At 41.9% G+C, this 16447-nt stretch overlaps 1 protein-coding gene across 1 annotated transcript in view; it reads right to left on the reverse strand.

The window, feature by feature from the left end:
* The window catches only part of LOC136253436 (mucolipin-3-like), a 169558-nt gene that overhangs the window by 32379 nt on the left and 120732 nt on the right, over positions 1–16447 (reverse strand). The gene's annotated exons all lie outside the window — the stretch shown is intronic.

A 16447-nucleotide genomic window follows, 5' to 3' on the forward strand; every position in this document is an offset into this window, starting at 1 on the left:
TTACAATTAAGTGCTAGTTATAACAAAACATGCTGTGATAGTTGATCCTTAAAACCAGTCAAGTTGTCTATCATCACTAGTGGCTCAGGAAGCTCATTCCACAGTTTGGTAGCAGAGCGTAGGAAAGAGTTGGCAAAAGTATCAGTTCTGATTGGAGGGATGATGTAACGACAGGGGTGTCCTCGTGTAACTGTAGTTAGTGGCAGTAAGTTTACAGTGGTTTCAACAAATTCTTTTTCAATTTTGTAGAACAAAATCAGTTTTAGGTAATTTCGTCTACTTGCTAATGTGGACCAAGATAGATGATTCATCATGTTTGTGACACTGCTATACCAAAAATTGTCATTTATTACAAAGCGTGCCATACTACGTTGTATCTTCTCTATTTGATAAGTTTGGCATTGTAGAAAGGGACACCACACTGGTGCAGCATATTCTGACTAGTGATTTATAGCAATTTGACTTTATGGCTTTTGGACACTGGTATATATTTCTTTGTAGAAACGCCTTTGCAGAGTTAGCTTTGGAACAGATATCATTGATGTGATCTTTCCAAGTAAGATGGTTGTCAATAGTGACTCCCAGATACTTGGCTGATGAAACTTGTTGCAGTTGTTGGTCATAAATACTGTAACCGTGTTTAAAGAAAGTACTCTTGTTTGTTATTGTTAAGTGCACACATTTGGTAGGATTGAATTTCATTGACCATAAGTCAGCCCAGTTATCAAGATGCTAAACATTTTTTCAGCCCATTATCAGTATGCCAAGGGTGCACGACTGTATTGCCAGCTGATGATGCAACTCGAAACTTCAAAACCTTTGAAAGTTTTACAGCCCATGGGAACCATGTTGTCTGTTACTCTTGTCATGAATGGTCCGGTACCTGGTGTGACATCAGTATTGAGTAGAGACTGATGAAGGCGGCCAAGTCAGAAGGTGGGTTGAGCAGAGGGAGAATGAGGAATAGTGATTTTGGCCACAAGTGTTGGATATAAACCCTCAACCACTTTTCTTATATCAATGACTGCATGGAAGAGGGTATCAAGAAACATGGTCCACTCCACAAAGACCTTGCCAAAACATGGATGAAGCAAGACACTGAAGCAATTGGACCTGTCCGCAAATGGCTAGAGAAAAACAACCCCTTTGACCTTGATTGTGACAAACAGTTGCTTGTATCCTTCTCAACAGGATTCACAAGCACTGCAGATGATACAGTCATTGCTGAGAGAGCGGCTGAAGTAAGGAGGCAAGATGTCGATAAACCTTGACAGAAGGTCTGTGACATCTATCATGCAGGTAAAGTTCAAGGTACAGGCCATGTCATCGCTCAGAAAGATTCCAAACAGGTCATGAAAAGAAGCTTCACATAGACTCACTTAAGTTGTTCAACTGACTGATAATCGTTTCTCAAAGGGATATGACAGTCTGTGGCATATTGTATACTTGTATGATGTGAAATAATAAGAATCAATTAGTCTCGTGAGTACCACATGGTGTCAGAAGTGCTTGATGTCTCTGTCATTTTAGCAAAGTTAATGCTGTGCTATTTGTTCATTTTCTCTTGAAACTGTTATGCAACGGCATGGCAGGTAGCTTGTGTAAACCACCGGACCCAGTTTCTTTCGATGGAAGCGCCGCATGAAATTGGCAGGAATTTGAAGAACAATTAAAGTGGTTCATCAAGGGATCTGAATGTGGCGAGAAATCTGATGCAGTGAAGATTGGCATTATGCTCACTTGTGCTGGCAAGTGCGCTAGAGAAATTTATAAAACACTTCAGGAGGGTGGAAGACGGAAATAAAATGAAATTCGACAAAGTACAAAAGGCGTTTCGTGATCATTGCCAGCCACGGAAGAATGTCCTGGATGAACGTCATAAATTCTGGAATCTACAGCAAGACAAAGGTGAAACAGTTGATGCCTATACCACGAGACTCAGATTGCAAGCTGACTATTGTGATTATGACAAGGAAGGATGGCCAGCTGTTGTCAAGAATGAAATAGTACGAGACAAGTTTGTAATTGGTCTATGAGACAATAATCTCAAAGAGTGTTTACCGCGTGAGGCCGACTTCTCTTTAGGCAAAATTGTCACATTAGCCCAGACGACGAAATCTTCACAACGACACATAAGAGAAATGACTGTCAGTAGATCCAACAACAAATCAACTGACACAGTGCAAGTGTCTTGTGGTCAATGTGGACGTAAACACAAGCCTAGAGAGTGTCCAGCCTATGGCCAATGATGCTCCATATGTAACAAGTATAATCCCTTTGCTCATGTCTGCTGCAGCAGAAATCAGACTCCTCAATCCAGACCAAAGGCCACTCCTCAAACAAAGTCAAAAAAGAAATGACATGCTATCGTTGAAAGTCAGAAATCAACTGATACTAAAGACTCAGATGGCGAGCCAGTATTAGTCACTGACGCACTTAAATTTCACAGAATCTCAGAATCCATGTGGCTCTCAACAATCAGTGTCCTTGGAAATAAGATCACATTCAAGCTGGACACGGGTGCAGAAGCTAGTGTACTTCCACTGAAGGTATTTAACCATCTGAAAGATAAGCCTATGCTTACTAACACACCAACAAAACTACCTGCTTTTGGAGGGTCTGTACTCACACCCATTGGCACATGTGTCCTTGAATGTGGAGGGAAGCTTGCTACTTCTGCTGCTAGATTTTTTGTTGTCTCTAATGAAGCTCAACCCGACTTGTTCCCTTAGTTATCCAGTAGGGAAACTTGTTCGCAGGTTTCCCTACTGGATAACTTGCGAACAAGTTATCCAGTAGGGAATAATAGACATGTAATAAATATATGTATACAATTTGTATAATTACTGAAAAATTCAAAAACAGTTGAAGTATTAAAAATCTGCTTTGTCTTTTTATTCTTCCTGTGATAAAGAAAAAGGATAGGTTAAAAAAGTTCCAAAGCCGGCCTATGGCTGGCTTTGGAGTATACAAATACAAAAAGAAGTGATATCTAATCAAAAACAGCCAAGCTGTAAAAAAAGGTGCAGCCCCTAAAAGGCCATGGTGAAAAAAGATGTGAAATCCAAGGTGGCAGCCAAGAAATGGCTATTATGGTGGGTTAATGGTAAAAGTTTTAATAACAACAATTCAGGTGAATTTAGTGCTGAAACACAAATTCACATGAATTGTTATTAAAATTTTTTTCATTAACCTACCATCACAGCCATTTCTTGGCCGCCACCTTGGATTTCACACCTTTTTTCACCATGGCCTTTTAGGGGCCACGCCTTTTTTTTACAGCTTGGCTGTTTTTGATTAGATTACTTAATTTTTAAGGTTACGGGTTACCCAGTAAATAATTTTGTAGGCGCTTTGCTTATAGTTCTGTTTTAACCGTTTTGCACGGAAGAACACACTAAAATAACATGGCATACCAACGTACAAGAAATACCAAAAGCGGCGATACACTCAACAAGAGATGCGCTTGTACAGAAATGCAGGCACTAAACAGCGAAACTGTTGAGTTGATATTCATCAAAAACCAGGTTTCATGGGAAGCCACGCCATGATATTTAGCATTAATAAGCTATTACTTAGTGATTTCTAGGTCCTCACGAACGAATTGAGTTGTTATCCGATTGTAACAGCACTGTAGTGCACTCGCGGTATTTCCGTAGCAGAACTAATCGCCATTATCCTTGAAAGATACGATAATTAACCAGCCTCTAGTCAGTTTTCCCACAAAGTCTCCACAACAGGACCTAGATCAAGACACACGATAGTGTGTCGTGCGGCCCAAGAAGCCGGCGTGCCACACCGTGAGTATATTTACAGGAAGAGAGTAAACGCGATTTTCACACCTTTGTAGCTCCGTGATTCCTTATCCTATTGAAACCAAAGTTGCTACAGAAATGCCGGCTAGGTAGGGGAGTCCACATACCAAATTGAAGAAAATCGCTCCAGCCATTTCCGAGATACGAGCGGCCAAAGTTTGGGTTTTTTTCTTGGTTTTTTTCTTCTTCTACTTCTTCTTTTCGCACACTTTGCAAAATCCGCAATAAAACACGAATGCGTGCTTGGATCGGGCTGAAATTTGGCACACTTAAAGGGCTCATTAAGGCGAATCTCAGTACTAAGTTTGGTAGGAATCCGATGAACATTCGCGGAGTTATGACCAATTATTTGCGTAAAATAAGGTCGAAGGTCTGTCACGCCCACAGGGTAAACCGCTTGAAGGAATGACCTGAAAATTGCTATGTAGATGGAGTAACTATCGTAGGAGTGCCTTTTTGTGGTTTGAAAGGAATCCAGTTAAAGGCCATCGAGATATGACACAAAACCCAACCTATGTCACAATTACGCGATGGACTTTTATGAATAAAAAAACTATTAGTTTTCACGCCTACCAGGGAAACCGCTTAGAACAGTGAGCTGAAAATCGGTGTGTAACTGGAATAATTATCATAGAAAGTCCTTGCAGTAGTACAGAAGAATCGGATTACAAACCACTGAGATATGATTCCAAAGCCAACTACGTGTAGCATATGCGAGATCGAGATACTCTAATAGAACAGTCACCCTAATAAAGCATTCAGCTACGTTTATAACTTACTCCATTATAGAATTATATGGCATTGCAAGTTATTCTGTAGGGACTTCAGCTACAAACAGTTAATCTTATAGACAATTCAGCTACAAGCAAGTCATCCTGTAGAGAGTTCAGCTACAAATATATTGCTGTAGAGATTCAGAACATTATAAGTCACACTGAAGAGAATTCAACTATAAACAAGTCACCTTGTAGAGAGTTCAGCTACAACAAGTCACTCTGTAGAGAATTCAGCTACAAACAAGTCACTGCGTAAAGGGTTCAGCTACAAAAAAGCTACCTAGTAGAGAGTTCATCTAGATCAGCTACAAACAAGTTACTTTATGCAATGTTCAACTACAAGTAAGTCACTCTGTAGAGAGTTCAGCTACAAACAAGTCACTGTGGAGAGAGAGTTCAGCAACCAATCAAAAAACCACCATGTAAAAGAGTTCAGCTATACAAACAAGATATAACTCTATAGAGAGATCAAGTAGAAACTTAACAGATCACACTGTAGAGAGTTCAGCTAGAAACAAGTCATCCAGACTGAGTAGAGAGATCAACTAGAAAACATCACCTTGTAGAGAGTTCAAATCACCCTGCAGATAGTTCAGCTACAAACAAATCACCCTATAGAGAGATCAGCTAGAAGAAGTCACCTTGTAAAGAGTTTAGCTACAAAGAAACTACCATGTAGAGAATTCAGCTATCAACAGATCATCCTGTCGAGAGTTCAGCTAGAAACAAGTCATCATGTAGAGAGATCAACTAAAAGAAGTTACCTTGTAGAGTGTTCAGCTACAAAGAAACAACCATGTAGAAAGTTCAGCTGCAAACAAATCAAACTGTACAGAGTTCAGCTACAAACAAATCACCCTGTAGAGAGATCAGCTAGAAACAAGTAACCGTGTAGAGAAATCAACTAGAAGAAGTTACCTTGTAGAGAGTTCAGCTTCAAACAAACCATCATGTAGAGAGTTCAGCCGCAAACAAATCATCCTGTAGTGAGTTCAGCTACGAAAGGATCACCCTGTAGAGAGTTCAGCTAGAAACAAGTCATCCTGTAGATTGAGAGATCGCTAGAAGAAGCTACCTTGTAGAGAGTTCAGCTACAAAGAAAGCACCATGTAGAGAGTTCAGCTGCAAACAAATCGAATTGTAGAGAGTTTAGCTACCAAGAAATCACCCTGTAGAGAGTTCAGCTAGAAACAAGTTATCCTGTAAAGAGATCAGCTAGAAGAGGTTACTTTGTAGAGTGTTCAGCTATGAACAAACCATCATGTAGAAAGTTCAGCTGCAAACAAATCACCCTACAGAGAGTTCAGCTACAAGAAGATCGCTCTATAGAGAGTTCAGCTAGAAGAAGTCACCTTGTAGAGAATTCAGCTGCAAAGAAACCACCATCTAGATAGTTCAGCTGTAAACAAATCATCCTGTAGAGAGTTCAGCTACGAACAGATCACCCGGTAGAGTTCAGCTAGAAACAAGTCCCCCTGCAGAGATCAGCTAGAAACAAGTTATCCTGTAGAGAGACTAGCTAGAACAAATCACTTTGTATGTAGAAAGTTCAGCTACAAAAAAAATCACCCTGTAGAGAGGTCAGCTACAAACAAATCTCCCTGTAGAGAGATCAGCTAGAAGAAGTTACCTTGTGGAGAGTTCAGCTACAAAGAAACCATCATGTAGAGTGTTCAGCTGCAAACAAATCACCTGTAGAGAGTTCAGCTACAAACAAATCTCTCTGTAGAGAGATCAGCTAGAAGAAATTACCTTGTAGAGAGTTCAGCTACAAAGAAACCATCATGTAGAAAGTTCAGCTGCAAACAGATCACCTGTAGAGAGTTCAGCTACAAACAAATCTCCCTGTAGAAAGGTCAGCTAGAAGAAGTCACCTTGTAGAGAGTTCAGCTAGAAACAAATCACCCTGTAGAAAGATCAGCTAGAAGGAGTTACCTTGTGGAGAGTTCAGCTACAAAGAAACCATCATGTAGAGAGTTCAGCTGCAAGCAAATCACCTGTAGAGAGTTCAGCTACAAACAAATCTCTCTGTAGAGAGATCAGCTAGAAGAAATTACCTTGTAGAGAGTTCAGCTACAAAGAAACCATCATGTAGAGAGTTCAGCTGCAAACAGATCACCTGTAGAGAGTTCAGCTACAAACAAATATCCCTGTAGAAAGGTCAGCTAGAAGAAGTCACCTTGTAGAGAGTTCAGCTACAAACAAATCACCCTGTAGAAAGATCAGCTAGAAGAAGTTACCTTGTGGAGAGTTCAGCTACAAAGAAACCATCATGTAGAGAGTTCAGCTGCAAACAAATCACCTGTAGAGAGTTCAGCTACAAATAAATCTTCCTGTAGAGAGATCAGCTAGAAGAAATTACCTTGTAGAGAGTTCAGTTACAAAGAAACCACCATGTAGAGAGTTCAGCTGCAAAGAAATTACCCTGTGGAAAATTCAGCCACAAACAAATTGTCTTGTAGAAAGATCAATTAGAAGAAGTTACCTTGTAGAGAGTTCAGCTACAAAGAAACCATTCTGTAAAGAGCTCAGCTGCAAACAAATCACCTGCACAGAATTCAGCTACAAACAAATCACCCTGTAGAGAGATCAGCTAGAAGTTACCTTGTAGATTGTTCAGCTACAAACAATTCACCCTGTAGAGAGAGCAGCAAGAAGAAGTCACTTTGTAGAGTGTTCAGTTACAAAGAAACCACCATGGAGAGTTCTGTAATAAATATATGTATTAGATATATAATTTGTACATTTACTGATAAAATCAGAAATATTTAAAGTACACCTGCTTCATCTTTTCTTCTTCCTGTGGTAAAGAAAAAAAGACAGGTTTAAGAAGTCCCAAAGCCGGCCTATGGCTGGCTTTGGGGTATACAGATACAAAAAGAAGTGAAATCTAACCCAAAACAGCCAAGCTGTAAAAAAAGTGTGCGGCCCTCAAAAAGGCTATGGTGAAAAAAGATGTGAAATCCAAGGTGGCGGCCAAGAAATGGCTGTGATGGTAGGTTAATGGTAAAAATTTTAATAACGGCAATTCAGGTGAATTTTTTGCCAAGACCAAGCGGCACAAAAATTCACCTGAATTGTCATTATTAAAATTTTTACCATTAACCTACCATCACAGCCATTTCTTGGCCGCCACCTTGGATTTCACATCTTTTTTCACCATAGCCTTTTTGAGGGCCGCACACTTTTTTTACAGCTTGGCTGTTTTGGGTTAGATAATATAACCATCCATTGACACTGCCATAACAAATTAGTACTAATTAGCTGACAGCTGCTATTTTTGATGAATAATAACCACATTAAGCAGTAGCGCTAAACGCTGGTTCAACCATATTGCGGGGACTTATGCACTTGTCAATTTCATGCCCCACCCCCCACCCCCGGGCGTCCCCACACCCTAGGTGGGGATTTGACATTACTTCTTGTCCCCACCCCTGGGGCAATTGACAGTTGTCCAATTCACTGACCGATTTTCGGTAGTGTAATAGTATTTGCTCTATCACTATAACTAGATTCTCATAGATTAACTAGAGAGCACAAACTACACAACAACTCATAAAGCCTACTACAACAACTCTAAGGATGCATCATACATTATGTGGTTACATCACACCAATTACATAATTACCATAGAAACCTAATGTGTCTACTGTGATGAGTCTAGCGATAAGTGAACAGGTTCTCGTTTCTCGGACCACTAGGAGGAATCGCACCTTACTTACTCACGTGACACACAATGAACAATGGTACAAAACCCACAATCTAAAGTTCTAAACCTAATACAACATTCAACTCTAATATAATAGTTCAGTTCAATCTGCGACATCCTCCGGGGGCGCACGAATTATGTTTGCCCACTGCTTCAATCTCTTGCGTGCTGCAACAGTAGCTTCCCTGGTAGGTCTATCTCGCAACATCGTATTCTCTGTGTTGACATCAGCTTCTGGTGGTTGAACTTGCTGAACTTCTTTTGAAGATTCATCCTCCTTGACCTCCAGTGGGAACAATCTGGTTATAGGACGGTTGGTCCTTCCATTTGCGGTTCTTATCTCAGCAGCTCTGGTGATCCCATCTAATCCAGTGATCAGCTTCTCCACAACAGCTAGTTTCCAGGTGGTCCTCGGGTGTCATCATGTATAATAACCACATCTCCAACTTGAATTTCCTGTTTGGTTTTCCCAGATGTCTTGTGTTACTCACGAAGGGATGTTAAATACTCTTTACTCCACCTGGATTGGAAATGCTGAATCAATTGGCTTTGTCTCTTTGCTGTTTCCCTGACTGAAGGTACTCCATATGTAGGATCACTTATCTCATCATCCATGATTGTGTGTGGTAAGGAGGTGACACGTCGACCACAAAGAAGGTGAGATGGCGTGGGGGGTTCTGGGTCTCTTAAGTCTGCAGATACGTAAGTCAGTGGCCTGTCATTGAGTATGGCTTCGACTTCCACGATCACTGTCTGTAACACGGGTAGGGTTACAAGGGCTTTCCCCAACACTTTCCTCAAGGTGGTTTTCGTAAGGCCTATCAGACGTTCCCAGAACCCCCCATACCATGGGGCTCTCTTGGGTATGAATCGCCACTGGATTCCAAGTGCACATAATGACTCCCCCATCCTGTCAGAGTTAATGAGACGCCCTAACTCATCTGCTGCAGCTTCATAGGTAGAAGCATTATCTGAGAGCATAATACGTGGTAAGGACCTGCGGGCAGCAAACCTTCAAAGTGCCTGTAAGAATGTCTCAACAGATAAGTCAGTAACAATTTCTAGGTGCACTGCTCTGCTTACACCACATGTAAATAGACACACATATACCTTGCTACTGCCATCCATGGTCTTAATGTGGAGAGCTCCAGTGAAGTCAATTCCGGTGACTTCAAATGGTCTGCTCTGTTTAGTACGCACACTGGGAAGAGGAGGAGGTTCTGGTCTGGAGTATGACTTTCCACTGACTCGACGACAAGTAACACATTTCCGTAGCAAAGATCTTACAATTTGCCTGGCTGATGGAATCCAAAACTTTTGTCTAAGTGATGTGACAGTGGCATTGACTCCTGTGTGGAGATGTATCTTGTGTGTGTGATGTACTACTAAGGCAGTTAAGGGATGCTTCTTTGGGAGAAGGCAAGGAAACTTCGTCTCACTGTCAATCTTGGCATTATGTATCCTCCCGCCACAACGAATGATGTAGTCTGTATCAAGAAACAACTTGAGTTGGCGAATTAAGGGAGGTCGACTGGTCTTGTTAGTTGTTTGAAGAGCAAGAGACTCCTCAGGAAATGAAACCCGTTGAGCACAATGGACCCACGCATTAAACGCTGCATCAATGTCGTTTGGAAGGAGCTGACCAGTACACCTGAGACTTGGGTTGGACTGCTTACAATTATGAATGAAGCGTAGTACATAAGCTGACACTCTAAGTAATCTCTGTAGAGTGCTATAGCGGTCAATGTCCATGATTGAGCAAAGGTCGTGTTGGTGTGGGGGAACACTATCAACCTTTCTTGGCTCCTCTACAGGTTCTTCCTCAGCTTGTAGGTGGAGTATCTCTGAGTGTTCCCATTTAGGCTACTGTGATTTGCATGTCAGCCAGGTTGGTCCATATTGCCATAACCGTGAATCCCTTAAAGAATCAAATGAAATCCCTCTAGTGATAGGTCGCCTGGATTATCCTGGGTGGGGCAATACATCCAAGTAGCAGTAGGCACTAAGTCATGTATCTCGTTTACTCTGTTGGCAACAAATGGTGGTAACTTTTTCTTGTTGGAAATCCAACAAAGTGCTATTTGACTATCTGACCACATTGTGATTTTGAACTGAAAACGGTCAAGCGAAGATATAACAAACTTACACAAATGTGAGCCAGTAACAGCTGCCATCAGTTCCAACCGTGGTAGTGTATGGTTCTTCAGTGGAGCAACTCGAGCCTTAGCTATAGCGAAGGATGAATGTGTGTCAACACAGATGTAGGCCACTGCACCATAGGCCTTCATGCTGGCATCTACAAATACATGAAGAGTCAACTGTTCAGTATTAATGGATTTCAGGTACCAACGTGGAATGTGATATTGAGGTGTCTGTGTTAAGTTACCTGTGATGCAGTGCCATTCAGATGTCAGGGTGGAGTTCAGGGGTTCATTCCAACGAAGTTTCTGCTGCCACAATTGTTGCATAAATAATTTAGCAGATATGGTTACTGGGGTGAGTGTTCCTAGAGGATCAAAGATTTTTGACAGATCTTGTAACACAGTTCTCTTGGTTGGCAGAGTTGTCTGGGATGTTTGTAATGACTTTGGCATCAGACTCAGCATGTCGCTGGCTGTATTCCACAGTAGGCCTAAGACATTGACAGCAGTATTAGTATCAGCAACTTGATCATGGTTTGCCTTTGTCATTAGGTTTGGACTGTTTGAGGCCCAGCTTCTCAGGTTGAAGTTGGCCTTTGACATCAGTTCTCGAGCTTCAATATAGTAGTCCACAGCAGACGTTTCATTGGTACAGCCAGACACAACGTTGTCAACATAAAGATTAGTTAAAATATCGCCGGCAGTTGTAGATGTTTCAGTGGTGAGATGATGTCTCAAGGCAGTGTGTAGCATAAAAGGTGAACTGACAGAGCCAAATAGTACGACCCGGAATCTAAAAATTGTAAGGTCACTGTTAGGATTATCTAGCTCTGATAACCAAAGGAAGTGAGTGTAACTGCGGTCCTCTTCAGCCAGTTGCACGTGGAGAAAGGCCTTTTCGATGTCTGTAGTGAGTGCATACTTGTAGGTACGGAATCTCAGTAATAAGGTAACCATGTCAATCAAAAATGGAGGCCCAACCACAAGACAATCATTCAAACTGGGGTGGTTGGGGGAAAGACGGCAACTGCAGTCATACACTATCCTCACTGGGGTAGTTGCTGAATCCTTCTTGACAGCATGGTGAGGGATAAAATGGCAGCTCTGGGGTACATCAGCTTCCTTGACTTTCTCTATGAATCCTCGGCTAAGTTGATCTGTAATAATGGCACCATACATCTTTAGCAGTTCTGGTGTCTGAGCTAGTTTGCGTGCAAGAGACCGTGCTCTTTTTTCACACACGCCACGATTTGAAGGCAAAGGAGGATGATCAGTCTTCCAAGGGAAACCAACAATGTATGAACCATCGGAATCTCGATGGACTGAGCAGTTGATAAAGGAGGTGGGTTGCTGTGTACTGCTTAATAAGGATTGGGTATCGACTGATGTGCCCAATTGTTCTGTGTCCCAAAACTTTGGCTCATTACACTGCATGACTGATGCGTGAAACATGCTGACACTGGCCTTGGTGTCTGAAGGGGAATGAGGACCTGAAAGAAGGTACCCTATCTTTGACTCAACAGCAGTGGGACTGTTGCCACGAATTATCTTGTCTTGGACAAGGTTCCAGTAAAAATCTGCACCTACTAGCAAGGTGATCTCGAATTTGTTGTCACTTCCCACTGGATGAGCAAGCTGAAGGCCGTGAAGGTGAGGGTACTGGTTCCCAGGTAGAGGTACGGCATTCTGAAGAGGTGCTGCTATCTTGGGTACAACCAGTACTGAAACGGGAACTTTTCCACCATCATTAGTTTGTATTGCAATAGAGGTTGATTGCAATTCCCTTGGTATAGCTTCTCCCCCAAATGCAGAAATACATATCCTTTGACGTTTGCACAAGACAACCTTCAAGCTGTCTGCCAGTTGCTGAGTAATGAAAGATCTTTGTGCACCCTCATCAAATAATATTTGTGCTTTGCAACGATTGGGCCCTGAGCGTACCTCAGCTATAGCAGTCTTCAGAAGGCAGGCTGTACTGCCAGGTAGTAGGTCAGTCCCTGGTGGCTTGGATGGAACTGAGACTGTAAGTGAAGCGGTTGAGTCATCTTGAGAATTGTTCTGTTTGACTGTGGGTGCAGTTGCTTTCTTTCCTGTATTGTCCTGATCCTTGCTAGAAGTGGTCTCACAGAGGCTAGAGTGATGTTTTCCTCTGCAGTGCCTACATCTGGCCTTTGATCTACACTGGGAGACTCTATGACACCCCAAACAATTGAAACACAGCTTGGCTTTCCTGACGATCTCCATTCTTTTCTTTGGGTCAACAACTACATTGCAGGCAAATGACAAGTGATCTGTTGAGTTACAGTAGGTGCAACGTACAGGCTTTGCTGATTGTGTTCGCTGTTTGAAATTGCTGCTGGCTCCTGTGAGAAGTGAAGCTGTCATGGTTGACATGGCATTGTCTGATGATTCAGTGTAGTCTAGTGACACTCCTGATTCCAGTATCTGAATCTCCAATAAAATCCCATCTTGTAAGTCAGTAAGTGTCCACTCTGGGTTGGTGTGTGCACGAGCGAGGTTTCTCCTTGTCTCTGGAGGGAGCTTTCCAAGAATAATTGGTACTAACAAGGCTCCGTAGGAGTCCTCACACTTGTCTAAAGCTGTCAACCCTCTGATGTGGCTTTCCACTGTGTCGTGGAAGAGTCTTAAACTAGGTAAGGTGTTAACTGGTTTGGGGGTGTTTACCAGAGCTTGCATGTGGGCATTGATGATTCTGTGGGGTTGCCCAAAGCGCACCTTCAATAGTGCTACAGCGTGATCATAGTTTGCACCTGTCAAAGGAAGCCCAGCAATTGCCTGTGATGCTTCACCTTGGATCTGAGCTTGAAGGTAATTAAACTTCTGTATGCCACCTAGTGCAGTGTTAGAATTGACAGCTGCATCAAATGAGTCCCAGAAACTCTGCCATACTAGGGGACTCCCAGAGAAGGTAGGTAAGTTCAATTTGGGCAGTCGACTTACGGGTTGTCTGGCCGTGGGTGGAGGAGTGAGTAACTGGGCAGGTGGCTCTCTCATTGTTGGATGTTGAGGTGGTACAAACTCTGCAGCAGACACATTCAGTGTAACAGGTGGAGTGGTAGTTGTAGGGGCAGTAAGCTTGTGTATGATGCTCTTGATTTGGCTTATCTTATCACAAATCGTTTCTTGTATGGCTGCACTCTCAACAATCTCGGCTTCCAGCTCATCTTCACCTGTGATTGTGTTGGCGATCTCTTGGTCTACTTCTTGTAATAACTTCGCTCGTTCATGGAGTTGATCGATGGAACTAGTCAGAGTTGCGATATCTTTTTCACTTGGTGTACTCTCGGAGCCCATACTTGCGTCCACCTTCTTAAAGAGGCGCGTTAAATGGGACCTGTATCCTTTCCGCGAAGTCTTCTTACGTTGCAATTCCTCCATTCTAAAACAGATAAACAAACAAAAAACAGTCACTCTGAATATAGTTCGCTCGCCTTTGAGGGTACCATTCTCAAACAGGTGCCACGGTACAACAACTTCTGCGTTTCTGGTTAGAAAATAACTGCGGGCGATCGACGAACAGACAAGTAATCACAGCACCAATGTGATGAGTCTAGCGATAAGTGAACAGGTTCTCGTTTCTCGGACCACGAGGAGGAATCGCACCTTACTTACTCACGTGACACACAATGAACAATGGTACAAAACCCACAATCTAAAGTTCTAAACCTAATACAACATTCAACTCTAATATAATAGTTCAGTTCAATCTGCGACATCTACTACATCTCCCTCCTTAAGTATGATGCATGCTACAAAATGTTTGTCATTGTTCACTCTCAACAAACCATATAGGAGGTCTAGAAATTCTTCCACTTCTAGTCTGAACTACAGAAGGGTTTTCATCTGTAACAGTGATAAAAGTTTCGTCTGGAATTTCTATTGGTGTTGGTATTGGATTGTCAACACTTGAAGCTGTTTCTTGGTTGGCTAGAGGTATCAAATGTCTTCTGTTTCGTCTGTAATAGTGGTAAGGTGTTTGGACCATATAGGATCTGTTGGATAGTTCTTCTGTGACTACACCTTCTGCTTCAATGTCAATTATCCAAACTGACTCTCCTTTTTGCAAGAGAATTAAATCCTTTGCACGATGTCGCTGATCAAAGTTGATTTTTCGTCTTTTTCTCATGGACTTCTCCTTTTTCCTCAGTTTGTTGGCATCTGGTAATTTTGGCTTTAACTGCTTTGGGAGTACTGGAATAGTAGTATGTAGCCGTCTCCCCATCAGTAGTTCAGCTGGACTATAACCATTCTCTAAAGGAGTAGAACGGAAAGCAAGCATTGCTAAATATGGGTCATCACTTTTGCTTAACAGATCTTTTACTGTTCTGACAGCTCTTTCTGCTGCACCGTTGGCTTGAGGGTATTTTGGGCTGCTTGTAATATGTGTAAAACCGTATTTCTCAGAAAATGACTTGAACAATGCTGCTGAATATTGTGGACCATTATCTGAAACGACAGTTTCAGGAATGCCATGACGAGCAAATATTGACTTAAGATGTTGTATTATGTTTTGTGATGTCATGGAAGACAACTTGGCAACCTCAATGTAACGAGAATAGTAATCTATGACTAGTAAATAGCTAGAATTTCTCCATTCAAAAATGTCAGTCCCTACTTTCTCCCATGGTCTATTTGGAAATGGTGATGGCAACAATGGTTCCACATGGTTCAATCTGTGCTTAGAGCAAACAATACACTTTGAAACTTTTTCTTCAATGTCCTTCTTTATGCCTGGCCACCACACGGAATCTTTAGCTCGCTGTTGACATTTTGTCAAGCCTTGATGACCAGAATGTAATTTTTCAATAATCTCAGGACGGAGAGAGGAAGGAATAATCAGTCGATTGCCTCTTAGGAGAATACCATTGTTAACACTCAGCTCATTTTTAACAGGAATGTAGTACTTCAGCATACCATTCAGGTGTTTTCTGGCTGGCCACCCATTTTGACAGTATAGTTTAAGTTTCTTACAGGTTTCATCCTGTTCTTGGAGACATTTGATCTCCTGTAGCTGCTTTGTAGTAGCTGGAAGATAATCAATAACAAGATTAACATAAGCATTTACCTCTTTATGAAAGGCTTCTGCAGTGTGGTCTTCAGTCAGAACTGGTGCTCTGGAAAGAGTGTCTGCTGTGCAAATATCTTTTCCAGGAACATGATAAATTGAGTACCTAAATCTCATCAGGCGTAGTCTAAAACGTTGCACTCTTATTGGCATTTCGTCAAGGCTCTTTGTAGATAGCAGTGGAACAAGAGGTTTGTGGTCCGTTTCCAATTTGAAGTGCATACCCAACAAATACTGTTGAAATCTTTCACAAGCCCAGGTTGCAGCAAGGGCTTCTTTTTCAATTTGGGCATAGTTCTGTTCAGCTGCACTTATAATGCTTGAGAAATATATGCAACTGGACGAAGGCTGCAATCTTTCTGCTTCTGTCGTAAAACGGCTCCCAGTCCATACGCTGAAGCATCAGCAGAAACAATGGTTTCTAGAGTTGGATCATACATTGCGAGAACTTCACTGGATGTGATAGCATCTTTGAGACTTGTAATAGCTCTGTCTTGTGCTTCTCCCCATACCCACTGAGTTTTAGTACTAAGGAGTTCTCACAAGGGCTGAGTCTTGTCAGTTAAATGTGGAGAAAATTTGCTTAGTTGATTAAGCATACCAAAAAATCGACGAAGTTCAGTGAGGTTATTTGGTGATTTCATGTCACAAATTGCACGGATCTTGTTTTGATCAGGCTGAATTCCTTCACTGTTTACAGTTTGGCCTAGGAAACTGATGCTGGTAGCACCGAAAACGCATTTCTCTTTGCTAAGTGTAAGGCCTGCTTCACTTATTCTTCTGAGAGTTGCTTTGAGACGCTGATCATGTTCCTGTTCTGTTTTACCATAATAAACTAAAACGTCATCAATTAGACAGACAACTCCCTCAAGATCTGACAAAATACCACTCATCTTTCGTTGGAAATGTTCAGGTGCAGA

This window comes from Dysidea avara, chromosome 4 (assembly GCF_963678975.1).
Source record: "Dysidea avara chromosome 4, odDysAvar1.4, whole genome shotgun sequence".
Taxonomy (NCBI): domain Eukaryota; kingdom Metazoa; phylum Porifera; class Demospongiae; order Dictyoceratida; family Dysideidae; genus Dysidea; species Dysidea avara.